The 20,383-nt window shown below is 41.4% G+C and overlaps 1 long non-coding RNA gene across 1 annotated transcript in view; it reads right to left on the reverse strand.

Moving 5' to 3' along the window:
• LOC135268273 (uncharacterized) overlaps positions 1 to 18,560 on the reverse strand; it is a 58,261-nt gene extending 39,701 nt beyond the window's left edge. The window contains exon 1 of the long non-coding RNA XR_010336540.1: positions 18,481 to 18,560. This is a non-coding gene — a long non-coding RNA (uncharacterized LOC135268273). The remainder of the gene's footprint in view (positions 1 to 18,480) is intronic.
• Between the last annotated feature and the right edge of the window lie 1,823 nt (positions 18,561 to 20,383).

The raw sequence follows: 20,383 nt of genomic DNA on the forward strand, positions 1-20,383 counted from the left end.
TTTTTAATAGCTGCTCAAATATATACTTAATGCCACAGTTAATTCTGAAATTCAAAGCATGCTGGTAGTTATAATGACACCAAAAGGCAACAGCAAATACTTTACGGTAGTAATGCCTTCGATCTCTTTATTATTTATTTATTTATTTATTTTTGAGACAAAGTCTTGCTCTGTCACCCAGGCTGGAGTGCAGTGGTGCGATCATAGCTCACTGCAGCCTTGAACTCCTAGGTTCAAGGGATCCTCCCACCTCAGCCTCCCCTGGGATTACAGGTGTGTGCCACCATGGTCAGCTAATTTTTAAGATTTTTTTTGCAGAGAAGAGGTCTCACTATATTGCCCAGGCTGGTCTCCTGGATCCAAGCAATCCTCCCACTTTGAATTCCCATACTGCCAGGATTGCAGGTGTGAGCCACCTTGCCTGGATCTGATCTCTTTAATTAAAAATTAATAAACCATTCCCCAGCAGCATTTTCAGTACACATTCAGAGGATTTGTTGCCCTCAATTTCCTTATTTAAATGGCAAAGGCCAACTTATTGTCAATTGCACCTTAAAGTCTTTTTTTATTCACTACTAAGATCTTTCCTGTAATAACACAGGAAGGTTGGGCATGGTGGCTCACACCTGTAATCCCAACACTTTGGGAGCCCGAGGCAGGAATATAACTTGAGGCGAGGAGTTCAAGACCAGCATGGGCAACATAAGTGATCTCTACCAAAAAAAAAAAAAAAAAATTTAGCTGGGCATGGTGCCACTTGGCTGTAGTCCCAGTTACTCAGGGAGGCTGGGGTGGGAGGACTCCATGAGCCCAGGAGTTCAAGGCTGCAGTGGGCCATGATGGCCCTACTGCACTCCAGTCTGGGCAACACAGCAAGACCCATCTTGAAACACAAACAACCACAAGAACAACAAGGAAAAACTGTGTCAAATAGATTGAAAGAAAACCTTGACAGGATAACTATCAAAAAAGTGCATGGAGAAGCAGTCCAGTAAAGGTAAAAGAAACGTCAATAATGAAAAAATGTTCATCATCGCTGGTCATTAGAGAAATGCAAATCAAAACCACATTGAGATACCATCTCACACCAGTTAGAATAGTGATCATTAAAAAATCTGGAGACAACATATGCTGGAGAAGATGTGGAGAAACAGGAACACTTTTACACTGTTGGTGGGAGTGTAAATTAGTTCAACCATTGTGGAAGACAGTGTGGGGATTCCTCAAGGATCTAGAAATAGAAATACCATTTGACCCAGTAATCCCATTACTGGGTATATACCCAAAGGATTATAAATCATTCTATTATAAAGACACATATACACGTATGTTCACTGCAGCACTGTTTACAACAGCAAAGACCTGGAACCAACCCAAATGCCCATTGATGATAGACTGGACAAGGAAAATGTGGCACATATACATATACATATACACCATGGAATACTATACAGCCATAAAAATGATGAGTTTGTGTCCTTTGTAGGGACATGGATGAATCTGGAAACCATCATTCTCAGCAAACTGATACAAGAACAGAAAATCAAACATTGCATGTTCTAACTCATAGGTGGGTGTTGAACAATGAGAACACATAGACATAGGGAGGGGAGCATCACACACTGGGGTCTGTTGCGGGGGGCTAGGGGAGGGACAGCAGGGGGTGGGGAGGTTGGGGAGAGATAACATAGGGAGAAATGCCAGATATAGGTGATGGGGGGATGGAGGCAGCAAACCACACTGCCATGTATGTACCTATGCAACAATCCTGCATGATCTGCACATGTACCCCAGAACCTAAAGTACAATTAAAAAAAGAAGAAAAAAAAAGAAGTGTCAATAATATCTATGTAAGGAATCCACCTGATGGGCAGCTCAGTGTTTGGTGATAAAAGAAAGATAACATAAACACAGTATGCTAGGGGAGTGGGATTAAAGAAGTCACTTGTAAATAGTTTCAAAGAAAATAAATGGAGAGATTTTCTACCCAAGCAATAGGGAAAGGAAAAATAAACTTATAATTTGCTATACTTTCTAAGGAAAAATAAACTTATAATTTGCTATACTTTCTAATTCTCATAAAAAATCTTAAGTGTACAAACCACAGTGCTTCCATTATTCATGTTAAATAAAAAACAAAAAAATATCTTAAGTGATGCTGTAGAGGAGGCATATCTGAAGGAGAATTGGGAGGTGAGGAGGAAGCTGGTGCAGCAAATTACAACTGGGAAAGAAAGAATTTGGTAAGGATGAGGAAGAGATGGCCTCTGACTTAACTTGTTAAGAAATTCTGTTTTCATTGGTTAGGGAGCAAGTGATGGTTACTACATACAAGACAAATAATTACAAATAAATTAGATCCCAAAACAAAAAGCAAACAGGAAGCCAAAAAAGGCAGACAAAAGTTATGGTCTACATCACCCCAATGAATGGAACTTTTAAATGTTGACCTCTTTTTTTTTTTGTTTTTGAGACAGAATCTTGCTCTGTTACCAGGCTGAAGTGCAGTGGCCCGATCTCTCAGCTCACTGAAACCTCTGCCTCCTGGGTTCAAGCGATTCTCCTGCATCAGCCTCCCGAGTAGCTGGGATTATACGCGCCTGCCACCATGCCCAGCTAATTTTTTGTAATTTATGTAGAGACAGGTTTTCGCCGTGTTGGCTAGGATGGTCTTGATCTCTTGACCTCCTGATCCGCTCGCCTTGGCCTTCCAAAGTGCTTGAGCCACTGCACCTGGCCTAACTCTTTTTTTTTTTTTAACCTCATGAGCTGGTTATAAAGCAATTACCTAAATGGCGATGCGTTTGGTGCAATTTACATAACATAATTTCATGGTTTTTCTAATAGAACTGCTACTCAAAATCATTGTTGGCAGGCTTCAGACAATCAACCCAGCGCACCCCATTCCTTCTGGTGATGCGACTTGTTGCTGGGCCACACCATCCAATCACCATCCTCTCACAGAATACGGCTCCCAAGCCTGTCTCCCACCCACAAAAAAACCAGTCCCAACAAAATGTGTCCCTAAGATGCTTGGGAAGGGTGTTCTAATTTTCCTGGGGGTAGCCCCAGATATCAGTGTCCAGAGGCCTGTCTCGCTTCCCTTTCTGCAGAGATAAAATTTCTGCCCTCCTGCCTGGGGGCGGTGGGAGGAGTGTCTTGGTTGCCAGGAATTCTGTGGGAAGCAGTGAGTGGAGGAGGGGCCCATGCTTTCTCTATGGACTTTCAATCACACCCTTCCCGTCCCTGGGTCATGCTGGGCTGTATCTGAGTGTGGCGCCTCTCCAGAATTCCTGGGCTGCTCTCTCTTCTGCAACCTCATCTCCTAGGTGTCTGCATGGGCTTGCTCCAGCCTGGAACATCACTGACCACTTCTTTCATCTTTTGGCCCACTGGAAGCCCACCATCTCTTCCACCAATGGCTACCCTCTCATTCTCATCGTTGGGAAGTGAAAGACCTTTTATGGCTCCGCTACCCTTGTGGTGGGCCTCTCTCAGGAGGGGGCTACCTGTGCATGGGTAATAAGACATTTTAACCAAAATTCCACGAAGTGATGAGCACTTTCAGGTTCTGTAATGAATACACTGTTTTGGTCACCGATGCGATTATTTCTGTGTTTGGCTTTATCACACAGATTTTAAGTTCCCAGGCCAGGATTATTTATGAACCTTTATATCTATATGCCAGGAATAGAGTAGCTGAACAAGAAACCAGTGGGCTCATGTTTGAGTCTCAGAAAGAATGTTTTCTGTGCGCTAATGTATTTGTTCATTGTGGAGCCTGTGATACACTCCACTAACTATCTCCCTAAAAGCCCATGTCTTCCTCCATGTTCCCTTGTCTCCTGAAGCTCTCCTCCTTTGATGCTGGAGTTCCTCAGGGATTGTGCCTTGATCTCTCTTCCCTTCTCACCCTGCAAGGACTCCTGTGGCTTCAAGAAGACTCTCTGTGCTGGGGACTCCATACTTAGATTCCTTAGACTACGTGTATGTTTCCACTTGAACAGTAAACCAGCCCATGACTTGCCCACATTCCGTGCCATCTGTTGCTGTTCCTGTGTTCTCTTTTTTCTTTTTCTTTTTCCTTTTTTTTGAGACAAAGTCTCATTCTGTCACCCAAGCTGGAGTGCAATGGTGGGATTTTGCCTCACTGCAACCTCCGCCTCCCGGGTTCAAGTGATTCTCCTGCCTCAGCCTCCTGAGTAGCTGGAACTACAGGCATGCGCCACCATGCCCGGTTAATTTTTGTATTTTCAGGAGAGACGGGGTTTCACTATGTTGGCCAGGCTGGTCTCGAACTCCTGACCTCTTGATTTGCCTGCCTTGGCCTCCCAAAGTGCTGGGATTACAGGCATCAGTCATGGCGCCTGCCCCTCCTGTGTTCTCTTTAATCAATGAACATCATCACCTTTTACACAAATCGGAAACATGAGTTCTGTACTCCATTTCTCTGTATCACTTGCCTGCCACTCCACCCCCACTTCTCAATCCAATCCATCTAAGTCCATTCCTGGCCACCTGCTTCCCTAGACACTCACCACCATTATCCTGGTTCAGGTCATTCTCACCTTGCCCCTACCTGCATTATTTCAACATCCTCCTAATTGAACTCCTACCCACAGCATCACCCCACTGATATGTCAATCCACCGTGTTACTCCCTGGTATGTTGTAAAGGTCTAATCTTGGTTTACTTCTCCGGCTTCACATTTTGGCAATTCTCATCTCAAAGGCACTATCAGTTATGCTCATATCCTCCAAAGTGCATGGCTTTCAATAGCTCAATATCTTACAAATACTCTTCCCTTTGCCTGAAAGATTATTCCTTCCATCCCCATGCCCTCAGCCAACTTTTCTCACTCATTCTTCCTTGATATCAGCACAGAAATGACCTCAGAAGCCTCTCCTGACCCTCTCCACCAATGCTGGGTTAGGCCTCCTATGGACACCCCACCACCCCTTGCTTCCCCGCCGTGGATTTCCCATACAGAGAGTCATTGCCTGTGTACTTGTCTATCACCCCCACTCACCTGTGAGCTCAGTGTGGCTTATGGCCATGCCTGCCTTTTCTTCCTTTTAGCTTTGTCCCAGGGCCTCTGATACAGTGCACAATCCATATACATTAGTTGTATGAATACATGGAAGAATAACCAATATTTTATTGCCTTTCATTTTAATCTTTGGTTTCCTAATAACCTTTTATTTCTATCTAAATAATTTATAATGTAAAGTTTTCAAAAGACAAATACTTCTCAATTATGCATTTGAAAATGTTAGGCTGGGTATAGTGGCTCTTGCCTGTAATCCTAGAGCTTTGGCATGCTGAGTGGGGCAGATGGCTTGAGCCTAGGCATTCAAGACCACACTGAGCAAGATGGCAAAACTCCTTCTCTACAAAAAACATAAAAATTAGCCAGGTGTGGTGACATAAGCCTATAGTTCCAGCTACTTGGGAGGCTGAGATGGGGGATCACCTGAGCCTAGGGGGTTGAGGCTGTACCCCAGCTTGGGTAATAGAGTGAGACTCTGTCTCAAAACAAAAAGTAAATAAAATAAGGAAAATGTTGGAAGTTGACTTATTTATTCATTCCAACATGTTTAATTATTTTCTGATGTAATTGAACCAAAGAAAAGAGCCACTCCAATCGGTGATGTCTCAGAAGGGATCGAAGAAGGGATTTTATAGCTTTCTCAGATTACCACCCATGAGGAGACTGCATAGGCACCAAGGTGATTTGGGAACTAGGAAATAGCCTTAGCCATCTCTCTGGTGAGGCTTCTAGATGCAGGTATAGATTTCAGCTTATTGGCCAGAGTTTCCTATACTAAACAATATTCTTATTTTCTTTAAAGTTATTTTCTGAAAGGTAAGGAAAGTATAGAGATTATACCTACTGTGCATTTCTTTAGTATCGCATGAATTTGCATAAAAGTAATCATTAGGCTGGGCGCGGTGGCTCACACTTTTAATCTCAGCACTTTGGGAGGCTGAGGCAGGTGGACCACTAGGTCAGGAGTTCAAGACAAGCCTGACCAACATGGTGAAACCCCATCTCTACTAAAATTACAAAAAAACTTAACTGAGTGTGGTGGCACACACCTGTAATCCCAGCTACTCAGGAGGCTGAAACAGGAGGAGGAGGTTGCGGTGAGCCGAGATTGCACTACTGCACTTCAGCCTGGGTGACAGAGCCAGACTCCATTTCTAAATAAATAAATGTAATCATTAGTTGTCTGTCTTTGAGATTTTCACATGTGAAATATTTGTGTCTATGTTTGGAGGAGATTGAATTTAAATCTTTTTTTTTTTTTTTTGTAATTAAAAACCCAGACCCTTTATTATTAGGCTTCTATATTCTTTCTTACTGACTGTTATTTAAAGTCAAGGGCTGAAGCTGGTGCCCACGTAGATTGCAGAGGAAAGTTTCTTAAAGGAATGCTAGGAAGAAACCATTCACTAATTAATTCTGATTATTCATTTTGCTGGTGATAATGAAATTAAGAATTGGGCTGGCAAATGTCTTGCTGAACACTTAGAAAGGAAATAGGAGGCTGAATACTCAGAAAAAAATCAGGACATGGTGCTCCTGAGAAGCAGTGTGAAGGAATAGCAAGAGAATGGTTTTTGGAGTCAGGTAAGACTGTAACCTAAACTCATTCCTCTACCTCTCAGCTTCATTCCACTCACCTCTAAAATTGTGGCAGCAATGCTTTATTTCAGTGAGTGCCATGGGCTTTAGATATATTGTATGCAAATGCATGGTGCCTTGTAGCCAGACAATGAATGGTAGTCTTTTTCAGTCTGATGAGTAAGCAGGTAGATGAGGACACTGCTTCAGGTGCAATGCACATCCATGTCCCAATAAGGCACTGCACAGGTATGCTCACGCTAGCCTTTGCACAAAGCAGAATCATGAAGTGAAATTATAGCAGGTGACATTACTGTATCCACAAATTCTTTCTGGATAGATCACCATCCACTGGAAGAGTGGTTTCTGGTGGCATGCCAGAGGGCCCTGTCATTGGTTCACTTCCATTCGGTGCTTTTATCATGACTTGGAAAAGAAACATTGGAGGGATAGGTAATATTTTTTAACAAAGAGCTGGATGTGGTGGCTTGTGCCCATAATCCCAGCTAAGTGGAAAACTGAGGCAGGAGGATCACCTGAAGCCAGGAGTTTGAGACCAGCCTGAGCAACATAGAGAGAACTTCTGTGTGTCTAAAAACAAAACAAAACAAAAACAAGTCAGAATACAAAAGTTTGCAACAGACTAGTAGGAAGAAATCTACAGAAAAAACATCGATTCCTGCTAATCAGGAAAATCAAATTTAATGAACAATGAGAGAAAGTGTGGGTATGTATTTGTGTGTGTGTGTGTGTGTGTGTGTGTGTGTGTAGGGCTAGTCTAGATTAAGAAAGAATTGAGACACAACAATCTGATGTAGTATGTGATCACGGACTGGATCCTGACGCAAAGAGCAATGATGACTATTACAGGCATTTTGAGGACAATTAGAGATACCAGAACATAAACAGGGTATTAAATAATGTTATGGAATTATTTTTAATTTTTAAAAGTATGTTGAAAGAGTATCATGATTATATAAAATAACATCCACATTTTCTTGGGTAAATGTCAAAATGTGTGCATATATATCACTGAGATGTCATAATGTCTGTGTATTTACATAGATGAACAATTTAAAAGTGAAACATACGTATATGCATGTGTGCATATGTGTGTTTATAATGAAGACGAAGAAAAATCTCTAGAACTGAAGGACATGAATTTGTGTAACTAAATGGCCCACTCAAAAAACAAACCCACATTAATGTGTATCATAATGAAGTATTAGAGTACTAGCATTAAAAAAGTCCTACAAATTACTAGAGAGAAAATACAGGTTGCATGCAAAGCATAAAGAATGAGAATGGCATAAGACATCTCAACAGCGACACAGGAACTAGAAAATAGTTCTGAGTAAAAATGAACTATTTACCCAGCCAAACTGTTAATTAGGTATAAAGGTAGAGTTAAGACATGTATAGACATGCAAGATATTTAAAGGCTACTGAGTCAATTGATTTTCAACAGGGGTGCCAATGGAGAAATACAGTCTTTTCCACAAATGGTGGTGCGACAAATGGAGAGCCACATGCAAAAGAACATAAATATAAGAGCCAAAACCATAATACTTTTAGAAGAAAACATAGGGCTCATCTTCATGACCTTGAATTTAACAAAGGATTCTTGTTAAAGCACATGCAACAAAAGAAAAATTGGAGTGGAATCAATAATACGGTGGAACAGGAGGTCTCCAGCTTGCATCCTCCATCTCCTTAACACAAACAACAATTTGGCAGCCATTCATGGACAAAAGTGCCTTTGTGGGAGCTCTAGGATCCAGGAAGGAGGTTACGAAACCCCGGTAAAGCCCAAGACTGAGAAGAGGTACTTTGAGAAAGCAGATCTACACCCCAATAGCAGGCTTGCTGAATATGGTCTTAGCTATACACCACAACAGCTCCATCCCCCTATGAAGTTGGGTCCAGCTCCACTTGGCTGCAGACCTGCAACCAACTCCATCTAATAAGCCATGCCTGTCTGTGCCCCCAGTAACAGACCTGCTGCCCATGTGGATCCTGAAGCAGGCCTGTGACCAGCTCCAGCCCCACTCTACCATCGTCCTGAGGTCTTGAGTCAGTCTTGCCTGCTCAGGAATGCAGTGACACCTGTCTGTGTCCCTGGGAGTAGGCCTGCTGACTTCAATCTTGACTGTGGATCTTGATGCAGCCCTGTGGTCCAGCTCCAGATCCACTCAATGGTGGTCTGGAGGCAAGCCTGACTGCCCAGGGACTGTAAGAGCACCCTAAACTCTTCAGCACCTCTGGTAACAAGACTGCTGACCTTGCTCTTGACTGTAGTCATGAAGCAGCTTTGTGACTTTGCTCCATCTCTGCTCTGCCACAGTTCCAGGGGCACCCTACCAGGTGGGAGCCCACTCAGGGACTCAGCAGGAGTCATACCTGTCTACCCTGATAACAGGCCCACCATCTGTGGACTCAACTGCAGACCAAGAAACATCTCTGTAACTTGGCTCCAGCCTTACTTTTTCACGGTCCCAGAGTCCGTCCCATGCACCTGGGGATTCAGCAGTAACCATGCCTGCCTGCCTGCACCCTCCAGAAACAAGTGGATCCAACTAAAAACCTTGTAGCATCCATGTGACCTGACTCCAATCTCATTCAATTACAATCCTGGAGGCAGTCTCATCAGTCTGAGGACATGGCTGGGGGTTTTTACCTGCTGAAATCAGTATGTAAAGACAGGAAGAAGTGTTTGCTCCTTCAAATGAACAGACATCAACACAAGGCTATATGGATCATGAAGAAGCAGGCAAACGTGGCACCACCAAAAGTAACTAACAGAGTTCTAGTAACTGACCTGAAAGAAATGGAGATATATAAACTGTAAGACAAATAATTCAAAATAATCATTTTTTAAGGTAACTCAGTGAGCTGCAAGAGAACAAGAAGAGATAAATCTACACAAATCAGAAAAACAATTCATAAACAAAATTAGAATTTCAACAAAATGTTAGAAATCATACAACAAAAACTAAACAGAAATTCTGAAGCTGCAGGATGCAATGAATGAAATGGAAAAAAACGCAACAGAGAGCTTCCGCAGCAGGCTTTATCAAACAAGAAAAAATTTGTAAACTTGAAGACAGGTCAATAAAATTATCCAGTCAGATGATAAAAAGAAAAAAAATGAAAAAAAGGAAGAAAGCCAACAAGATTTATGTGACATTATAAAGGGAAACAATATACATATTATGGAAGTCCTAGAAGGAAAGAGAGAGAGAAATAGAAACCTTATTTAAATAAATAATGCCTGAAAACTTCCAAAACCTTGCAAGGAATATGGACATCAGGTATTTCAAGCTCAAAAATCCCACATTATAATTAAACTGGCAAAAGTCAAAGGCAAAGAGTAAATTTAGAAAGCAGCAAAAGAAAAGTAACTCATCACATACAAGCTGCTCTCCTTCTCATAAGCTATCAGCAAACTTTTCAGCATTAACTTTGCAGGATAGGAGAGAATGGAGTGTTACATTCAAAGTGCTGAAAGAATAAAATTATCAGCCAAGAATGCTACACACACAAAGTCTGTCCTTTAGAAATGGAGAGATAAAGGTTTTCTCAGATAAACAAGAGCTGGGGGTGTTCATCACTGCTAGAATTACCTCCCTTAAAAGAAATGCAAAGGCTGGCTGCGCGTGATGGCTCATGCCAGTAATCCCAGCACTTTGGGAGGCCGAGGTGGGCAGGTCATCTGAGGTAGAGAGGTGAAGGTTGCAGTGAGTCGAGATTGTGCCACTGCAATCCAGCCTGGGCAACAAGAGCAAAACTCTGTCTTTAAAAAAAAAAAAAAAGAAATGCTAAAAGGAATTCTTCAAGTTGAAACAAAAGCTAACTAGTAACATGTAAATATATGAAAACATAAAGCTTACCGGCAAATGTAAGCATATGGTAAAATTCAAAATAGTCTAATAGTGTAATGGTGGTATATATATTTCATTTTTAACTATAATATATGACAAAAGTATTAAAAATAAGTATAGGTATAATAATATATTAATGGATACACAGTATAAAGGATGTAAATTGTGACATCGATAAAAAAATGAGATGAAGGAGAAATAGTTTTTGTATGACATTTAAGTTAAATTGTTATCAACTTAAAATAGATTGTTACAACTATAAAATGCTTATTGTAAGCCTCCTGATAATCAAAAGAGAAAACATCTCTAGTAAATATACAAAAGATAAAAAGAGGCTGGGCGCGGTGGCTCATGCCTGTAATCCCAGCACTTTGGGAGGCCGAGGCAGGTGGATCACGAGGTCAAGAGATCGAGACCATCCTGGTCAAAATGGTGAAACCCCGTCTCTACTAAAAAATACAAAAAATTAGCTGGGCATGGTGGCATGTGCCTGTAATCCCAGCTACTCAGGAGGCTGAGGCAGGAGAATTGCCTGAACCCAGGAGGCGGAGGTTGCAGTGAGCCGAGATCATGCCATTGCACTCCAGCCTGGGTAACAAGAGCGAAACTTCGTCTCAAAAAAAAAAAAAAAAAAAAAAAGATAAAAAGAAAGGAACCAAAGAATATCACTCCAAAAAATTATCAAATTACAAAAGACAACAGAAAAACAGGAAGAAAGGAACAAAGGAATTAGGCATAAGTCAGAAAAACAATTAACAAAATAACAAAATGAAATTCTTACCTATCAATAATTACTTTAATGTAAATGGATTAAATTCTCCAATCAAAAGACATACAGTAGTTGAATAGGATAAAAACTAAGATCCAACAACATGCTGCCTACAAGAGACTCACTTCAACTTTAAGGACATACCTTGGCTGAAAATGAAAAGATAGAAAAAGATATTCTACGCAAATGATAACAAAAAGAGAACAGGAATGGCTATAATTATATCTGACAAAATGGACTTTAAAAAACTGTTACAAGAGACAAAGATGGTCATTATATAATGATAAAAGGGCCAATTCATCAGGAAGATATACCAATTACAAGTATATATTCACCCAACATCCAAGTGGATCTAAATATATAAAGCAAACATTGACAGACCTAAGAGGAGAAATAGACATCAATACAATAATAGTAGGTGACTTCAATACTGTATCCTTTATAATGGATAGATCATCCAGACAGAAAAGCAATAATAGCAGAACTAACAACACTAAAGACAAAACGAACCTAACAGATATAGGCAGACTACTCCAAACGAATACCTATTTTCTTAAGTGCACACAGCACCGGATATATCACATGTTAGGTCACAAATCTTAAATATTTAAGAAGAGCAAAAATCATTTTAAGTGTCTTTTCTAATCACAAAGGAATGAAACTAGAAATCAATAACATTAAAAAAAATCACAAATACATGGAAACCAATCAACATGCTCCTGAACAACTATTAGGTCAAAGAGGAAATCAAAGGATGTTTTAAACATATGAAAATGAAAACACAATATCTCAAAACTTAAGGCAAAAAAAGTACTAACAGGGAAGTTTATAACAAAAAACTCCTGCATCAAAAAGAAAGATATCAGATAAACAACCTAACTTTACATCTCAAAGAAGTAGAAAAAGAAGAACAAATCCAGCAAAGTAAGCAGAAGGAAGGAACTAATAAAGATCAGAGCAAAAATAAATCAAATAGATAAGAGAACTCCCCTAACCTGCCAAAAAATCAACAAAACTAAGATTTGGCTTTTTGAAAAAGAAAACAATATCAACAAACTCTGAGCTAGACTAAGAAAAGAAGAGAAAAATGTAATTAAAACTAGAAATGAAAAAGGTATTACAATGGATGCCTCAGAAATAAACGTATTATAAGGAGCTATTATGAACAATTATACACCAACAAATTGAAGAATCTGGAAGGAAGGTGTCAATTACTAAAAACATACAACCTTCCAAAACTGAACCAAGAAGAAATAGAAAGCCTGAATAGACCAGTAACAATAATCAGACATCAACCTCACTCCCACTCCTATAAAGAAAAGCCCAGGTCCAGATGACTTCATGGATAAATTTTATTAACATGCAAAGAAAAAATAATTGCAACTATTCTTGAATTCTTATAAAAAACAGAAGAGGGAACACTTTCAAACTCATTTTATGAGTCTAGAATCTCCCTAATACCAAAGCCAGATAAAAACGCCACAAGAAAGGAAAACTACAGGCCAATATCCCTGATGAACACAGATGTGAAACTCCCCAGTAAAATGCTAGAAAACCCAATTGCACTGCACATTAAAAGAAAGGTTCAACATACACAAATCAGTCAATGCAATTACCCACAGTAACAAAATAAAAGAAAACAACAACATGATCATCTCAATAGACAGACAAAAAAATTGACAAGTTCAACATTCATTCATGATTAAAACTTATCTCATAGGAAATAAGGAAATTTTCCTTATTGCATAGGAAAACTTATCTCAACATAACAAAGGTAATATATGAAAAGCCCACATTTAACTTTATAATCAAAGAGGGGAAAATGGAAAGATTTCCCGGTACAAGTTGACTGATTCAACTTCTTTTTCTTATTGGTCTATTCAGGCTTTCTATTTCTTCTTGATTCAGTTTTGGTAGGTTGTATGTTTTTAGGAATATACCTTGTTCACTCTCACCACTTCTATTCAACATAGTACTGTAAACCTAAGCTGGAGTAAAAAGAAGCAAAAGGCATGCAAATCAGAAAGGGAGAAGTAAAATTATCTCTGTAGATGACATGATCATATATGTAGAAAACTCTAAGGCCTCAACAAAATAACTTTTGGAATTAATAAAATGAATTCAGTGAAGTTACAAGATATAAAATTAACATATAAAAGTAGTACCATTTCTATGCACAACTATTTTTAAAAGAAAATCAAGAAAACAGTATCATTTACAATAGAACCCAAAAGAATAAAATGCTTAGGAATAAACTTAACCAAAGAAGTGAAAGACTTGTACACTGAAAATTATAAAACACTGATGAAGGAAATTAAAGAAGACACATATAAGTAGAAGGACAGCCTGTGTTCATGGATTGAAATAATTAATATTATTAAAATGTCTATACCAGCTGAAGTGATCTACAGATTGAATGCAATTCATATAAAAATTCCAATGTAATTCTTTACTAAAAAAGAAAAACAATCCTAAAATTCATATGGGACCACAATAGAACCTGAATAGCCAAAACAATCTTGAGCAGAGAACAAAGCTGGAAGCATTATATTCTCTGATGTATATTACAAAGCAACGGTAATCAAAACAGTGTGATACTGGCATGAAAACAGACACAAAGATCAGTGAAACCAAATAGAGAAACCAGAAATAAATCCATGCATCTACGTTCAACTGATCTTTGACAAGGGTGCCAAGAACACAAAATGGGAACTGGATAGTCTCTTCCATAAATGGTACTGGGAAAACTGAATATTCACATACAGAAGAATGAAACTGAACCCTTATCTTACACCACATTCAAAAAATAACTCAAAATAGATTAGAAACTTCAACATGTGATCAAAAACTGTGAAATTACTGGAAGAAAACATAGAAGAAAAGCTTCTTGACATTGGTTTGGACATTGATTCATTGTATATGACCCCAAAGGACAGGTTACAAAAACAAAAATAGACAAATGAGATTGAATCACATTTCTGCACAGCAAAGGAAATAATCAACAGAATGAAAAGGTAACATAAGAAATGAGAGAAAATACTTGCAAACCATACATCTCATTGGGGTTAATATCCAAAATATGCAAGAAACTTAACTCAGCAGCACAAAGGAAACCCAAATGACCCAACTTTTAAAATAGGCAAAGGACGTGAATAGACATTTCTCAAAAAAAGACAGACAAATGGCCAAGAGGTATATAAAAAGGTGCTCTAACTCACTACTCCTCAGAAAAATGCAAATCAAAGAAACATATGGGCTGGGCATGGTGGTTCATGCCTGTAATCCCAGCACTTTGGGAGGCTAAGGAGAGAAGATTGCTTGAGGCCAGGAGTTCTGAGACCAGCCTGAGCTGGTCTCGACATAGTGAGACCTTGTCCCTACAAGGAAATAAAAAATTAACTGGGCATGGTATTGTGTACCTATATAGTTCTAGCTACTCGAGAGGCTGAGGCAGAAAGATTGCTTGAACCCAGGAGTTTGAAGTTACAGTGAGCTATGATCACACCTCTGCACTCCAGCCTGGGTGACAGAGTAAAAACTGTCTCTAAAAATAAAAAACAAAACAAAAGAACAACCTACACTGGAATATCACCTTAAACCTATTAAAATGACTATTATCAAAAAGGCAAAAGACAACGCATGTTAGGGGATATGGAGGAAAGGAAACCTTGGCACACTTGGTGGGAAAGTAAACGGGGGCCATTATGGAAAACAGAATGGAGGTTCTTCAAATAATGAAAAGTAGGGTGTGCATGGTGTGTGTGTGTGGGGTGTGTGTGCATGCTGTGTGGTGTGCATGGTGTGTTTGTGAGTGCATGTGTGTTATGGATTTGTGATGTGTGTGAGGTGTGTGGTATATATAATGTGTGTGCGCATAGTGTATGTATAGTGTGTATGTGCAGTGTGTGCTGGGTGATCTGTGTGTACATGGTATAAGCTGCATATGGTGTGTTGTGGGTGTATGGTGTATATGTGAGGTGTGTGATGTGTGCGGTATGTGTTGTATAGTGTGTGTGTGTGGTATATTGTTGATGGCACATTAAAGAGAATTTAACCCTAATATTGCAGTGGGGGGAAGTCCAGAGGTAATGATTAAAACAGAAAAAAGAAGTACCAGAGTCAGAAGGTTATTTAGAGATTTAAAGGTAAATGCCAATAGGATCAGTTTAAAAAGTCAAAGTGTTTGCCTCTGGGGAGAAGGATACTCAAGCCTTTTTAAAGATCTTTTTGACTATTTATGAGCACATATAAAGTTGATTTTAAAAACTAATTAAAATTTTTTTTAAATGTTCCAAAACAGGTTGGAAGGGTACACACTTCATCATGAGTGTGGCTGAGGGAGATTGGGTTAGAGAAGAGAGGATGAGACCCAAAAGCTCTAGGGACTGGGGAAAAGTTAAAATGACAAAACGTTCACAATTGTTAACTGCAGGTTGTGGGAAAGTTGGTAAGTTGCTTCAGTGTTTGTTCCCTCTGTACTTTTTCATATGTTTAGCATTCCTTAAATTAGCATAATAATGAACTATGTCATTAGCTACGGAGTTGAGGGTGTGGAGCTTACACAGGATAGCTGAGCTACTGGCATAAAATCAACAGTATTTTTTAAAATGACTATTTGTAGGATTAACAGAAAGAGAACACCCTGAACAAGGGATAATAAGAAAGGACCCCAGGGCTCTGTCTCACTCTCCTGGCCACACCTGGTGGACTCACACTTTCAGAGGATATTGATGAAGGATATGGAGAGACCTGAAGCTCTGGGCACTGCCTGGTGTGAGAAGAGAAACTCCGAAACACAGGAGCTGAGTGCAGATACGGGAGGGAGTAGGGGGCGACTGGCCCAGCGAGGGACCCTTATCATGGCTACATTTGTTGATCGCCTTCCTTGTGTGGGGCACCGCTGTGACTGCACTAAATGTCCACTTACCTAAATCCAATTCTGTGCGCTTGTTTTCTACTCTTGTAAGAAAGACAACAGCGACAACCTCAAACCAGTAATCTAGTCAAAAGAGCAGTTTCCGAGCCACGAAATGCGGGGAATTCAGATTCATCAGCACTCACAGACTACAGTGATTCCCGATAAGGCCAACGTAATGCGTGGCCAGCAGTGTGGATCCTGACTGACTTCCACTTTTCTTCTGTGTTTACAGAACCACAAAAACTGCGTTTTCATTTCCGTTGCTTGTTTCACAGGTCTGTATAACCCGCTTTTAAAGTCAAAAAGGGTCTTAGTGATGGACAATAAAAGTATAAACTCAGTACAGTATAAAATATACCTTTTTCATTTACATATGGATATATTTACACTTGCACTCATTTATGCATATGTATCAGAATTCTTTTTTTTTTTTTTTTTTTTGAGACCAAGTCTTGCTCTGTTGTCCACCAGGCTGGAGTGCAGTGGCTTGATGTTGGCTCATTGCCACTCTGCCTCCTGGGTTCAAGTGATTCTCCTGCCTCAGCCTCCTGAGTAGCTGGGATTACAGGTGTACACCACCACGTCAGGCTAATTTTTGTATTTTTAGTAGAGACGGGGTTTCACCATGTTGGTCAGGCTGGTCTTGAACTCCTGACCTTGTGATCTACCTGCCTTGGCCTCCCAAAGTGCTGGGATTACAGGTGTGAGCTACCGCACCTGGCCTAGAATTTTTAAAAATGGAAATATTTCAGTCATTAAGCATATCAGCCACCTTTATTAATTTTACTGTACTTATATTAATTATTGAAGCTTAAACTTTACAATAGTAGAGGATAAGTTAAATGTAGCAGAAAGATTTCTCTTTTATTATTATTTTTCTTGTTTTTTGAAGTATTTATTTTTTGACACAAGGTCTCACTCTGTTGCCCAGGCTGTAGTGCAGTGGTGCAATCTCGGCTCACTGCAGCCTTGACCTCCTGGGTTCAATCATCCTCCTACCTCAGCCTCCAGAGTAGCTGGGAGGCATGCACCACCACTCCTGGATACTTTTTTAGGTATTTATTGCAGCGATGATGTCTTGCCATGTTGCCCAGGCTGGTCTTGAACTCTTGTGCTCAAGCAATCCTCCTGCTTTGGCCTCCAGAAGTGCTGGGATTATATGAGTGAGCCACTGCCGGCGCCCTATTGCTTCTTTAAATAAGGGACAAGAGATTTAAAAAGAAAACAGGAAGTACCTTCCCCCTGTGTAACTTAGGAAGCAGCTAATTGACCATATTACGGTAAAGAGGAACCAAATAAACTTTGTGTCTCAAAATATTAGGCGCACTGCTTCTGTGAAATCAGTTAAAGTATGTCCATAGTAGTCATCCACTGATACACACGCTTATTTTCCTAAGTGAATTCTCCAGAATTCTGAACATCAGTGAAAAGATCATCTCATTTTAGTTCTACACAAAACCAAGCGTGGCATGTGGCTGTCCATGTTTCAGGGCGTACACATCCCTTTCCACCCGGATCGATGTGCCCCATGGGACGCTACTTCTTGCCTTTTCAACCAGATTCAGTAAACAAACATTGTTTTGCATAGCTGACACAGGATCACACTGATTGCACAAAAGAAGGTTAGTCTGTGGAAGGAAGCCCACAACGTCAAACAGGGCACGTTAAGGAGGCGTAACTCATCACATTGGCTTTTCTACTGTTGAAATGTTTTTCTGGTCAAACACACAGGTACCAGGACTCCCTGAATCCAGCAGGCGTTAGAACAGAGGAAGGCGGAGGGCAGCCTCCTGCAAACCTCTCCTACCCCTGTCAGCTTCCAATCCAGAGTCTAGGGGCTGGAGCATCGGGGCTCCGCGTGCTTGCGCTTGGAAACAGAAACGCCTTCAACTTCCAGTTCTCTCAGGGCCTCCGACCCACCTACCTGGGCTCAGCCCCGGAGCCAGCGGGTGGATGGAGCTGGGTCGCGCCCCAGAACACAAGAGAAAAGCCCGGCTGGCAGCGCAGGGGAGTTGTCCTGCCTTTCCCAGCTGCCTTGGAGGGGCCACCCTGGGCCTGCGGGAGGGGGGCCGCCCACCCGCGCCCCGTCCACGCCCCTGCCCGGTGCCCCACCCCGTGTCCGCCCCTCTGCGGAGCGCAGGCGGCCTCGGTCGGGTCCCGCGGGGCCCCTCGCGCGCTCCAGAAGCGTCAGTGTCCTCTGGGCGGCCACGGGCCCGCTGCGGCTCTCACCCTGGCGCCCCTGGATTGCTTGCCCCACTCAGCCTTACGCCCCACTCCTTCCAACCTGAATTTTGCAGCCTCAGAACTGGAACCGTCTGCTGACTGAAGTCGCTTGGGAACAAACCTGAGACAGGCTTTGGCAGCTGGACTCTCCCTCCCAGGGAGGCCGGGGCGGCGGCGAAGTGTGGGGTCTGCCGCCCCCTGCCGGCCTGGATGACGTTCGCGTCTGTGTCCACGCTGCCCAGCAATGTTCCAGCTGGAACGTTTGGAAGGCAAGGCTGAGAATCAATGCTGTTTGCAAATTCCAGAAAAGAAAAGAAAAAAGTGTTGCTCTTCTGTTTAGCAAAAGGTTTTCCCAGCCAAGCCAGCACTTCTGTGGGTTGTATTTAAGTCTTAAGAGCGTCAGAGCTGTTGCCTGCAGGCGCTGGTATTGCCCAAGGGGAAGTTTGAGGACAATGTCTCTGAAAACTCCAGACTCTTGGATGAAGCAACCTTTCCACATTAAGCATGTAGCATAATCTACCAGTTCCTACGATTTACCCATCACACAAAAGGAGCAAGTCTCTGCAAAACAGGGCTTTCAAAGAGCCTTTTCAGGAGAAGAAAATGTTGGAAGAACTGATTTGTTCACTTTGCATCTAAAACGAATCCCCTTAAAGGTATTTATGGGTATGAATGATAAATAATGAAAAGGATCAAAATAGGAATGTTTCGTCATTTAACCTGGCCCAGGAAGTGCACTTCAGGCCCTAGACTCTAATTTGAACTCCGTGATTTCTACCATTCCTTGGCTTTTTTTTTGCTTTCAGACTCATCACCTTTCAGACTTATCTGTGAATACAGTGGGTGCTCCATAAGTCCTTATTCTAGGCACTGCCATTGATGCCTGTGGCAGTGACTGCAGATGGGCAGGCTCCTGCATCAGTAAGGCGTGGGGCTGGAGGGCCTGGCTCTGGCATCCAACCCTGCTCCATCCTCCACACTAGCTGTGTGACTTTGGAAAGGTTATGAACCTCTGCTAAACTCTCTATTGGTAAAATGAGAGTGGAAGTAATAGCACTTCCCTCACAGAGTGGAGTGAGGAGTAAATAAGATAACCTGTGTAAAGAACCTAGTGCAGTGCCTAGTGTTGTGTAAACTACTCATTGGACAGGGGACTAGTATCCAAAATATACAAGGAACTCAAACATTTCAACAGCAAAAAACCAATTAAAACATGGGCTAGGCCGGGCGCGGTGGCTCAAGCCTGTAATCCCAGCACTTTGGGAGGCCGAGGCGGGTGGATCACGAGGTCAAGAGATCGAGACCATCCTGGTCAACATGGTGAAACCCCGTCTCTACTAATACAAAAAATTAGCTGGGCACGGTGGCGCGTGCCTGTAATCCCAGCTACTCAGGAGGCTGAGGCAGGAGAATTGCCTGAACCCAGGAGGCGGAGGTTGCGGTGAGCCGAGATCGCGCCATTGCACTCCAGCCTGGGTATCAAGAGCGAAACTCCGCCTCAAAAAAAAAAAAAAAAAAAAAAAAAAATGGGCTAATGATCTGAGCAGGCATTTCTCAAAAGAAGACATTACAAATGTCCAATAAATGTATGAAAACATGCTCAACCTCACTAATCCTCAGGGAAATGGAAGTCAAAACCACAATGAGCTATTTGCTCACCCCAGTTAGGATGGCTGTTATCAGAAAGACAAAAAATAACACATGCTGGAGAGGATGCAGAAAAAAAGGGAACTTTTCTACACAGTCGATGGGAATTTAGTACAATCTCTCTGGAGAACAGTATGGAGGTTCCTCAAAAAACTACAAGTAGAATTACCATATGACCCAGCAATCTTACTACTGGCATTTATCTGAAGGAAGGAAAATCATTATATCAAAGAGTCATCTGTGGCCCCAGGTTTATTGCAGCTGTATTCACAACAGCTAAGGCATGGAGTCAACCTAGTTGTCTGACCGCACATGAA

This window comes from Aotus nancymaae, unplaced genomic scaffold (genome assembly GCF_030222135.1).
Source record: "Aotus nancymaae isolate 86718 unplaced genomic scaffold, 86718_ANA_hifiasm-v0.15.2.pri h1tg000040l, whole genome shotgun sequence".
Lineage (NCBI taxonomy): Eukaryota > Metazoa > Chordata > Mammalia > Primates > Aotidae > Aotus > Aotus nancymaae.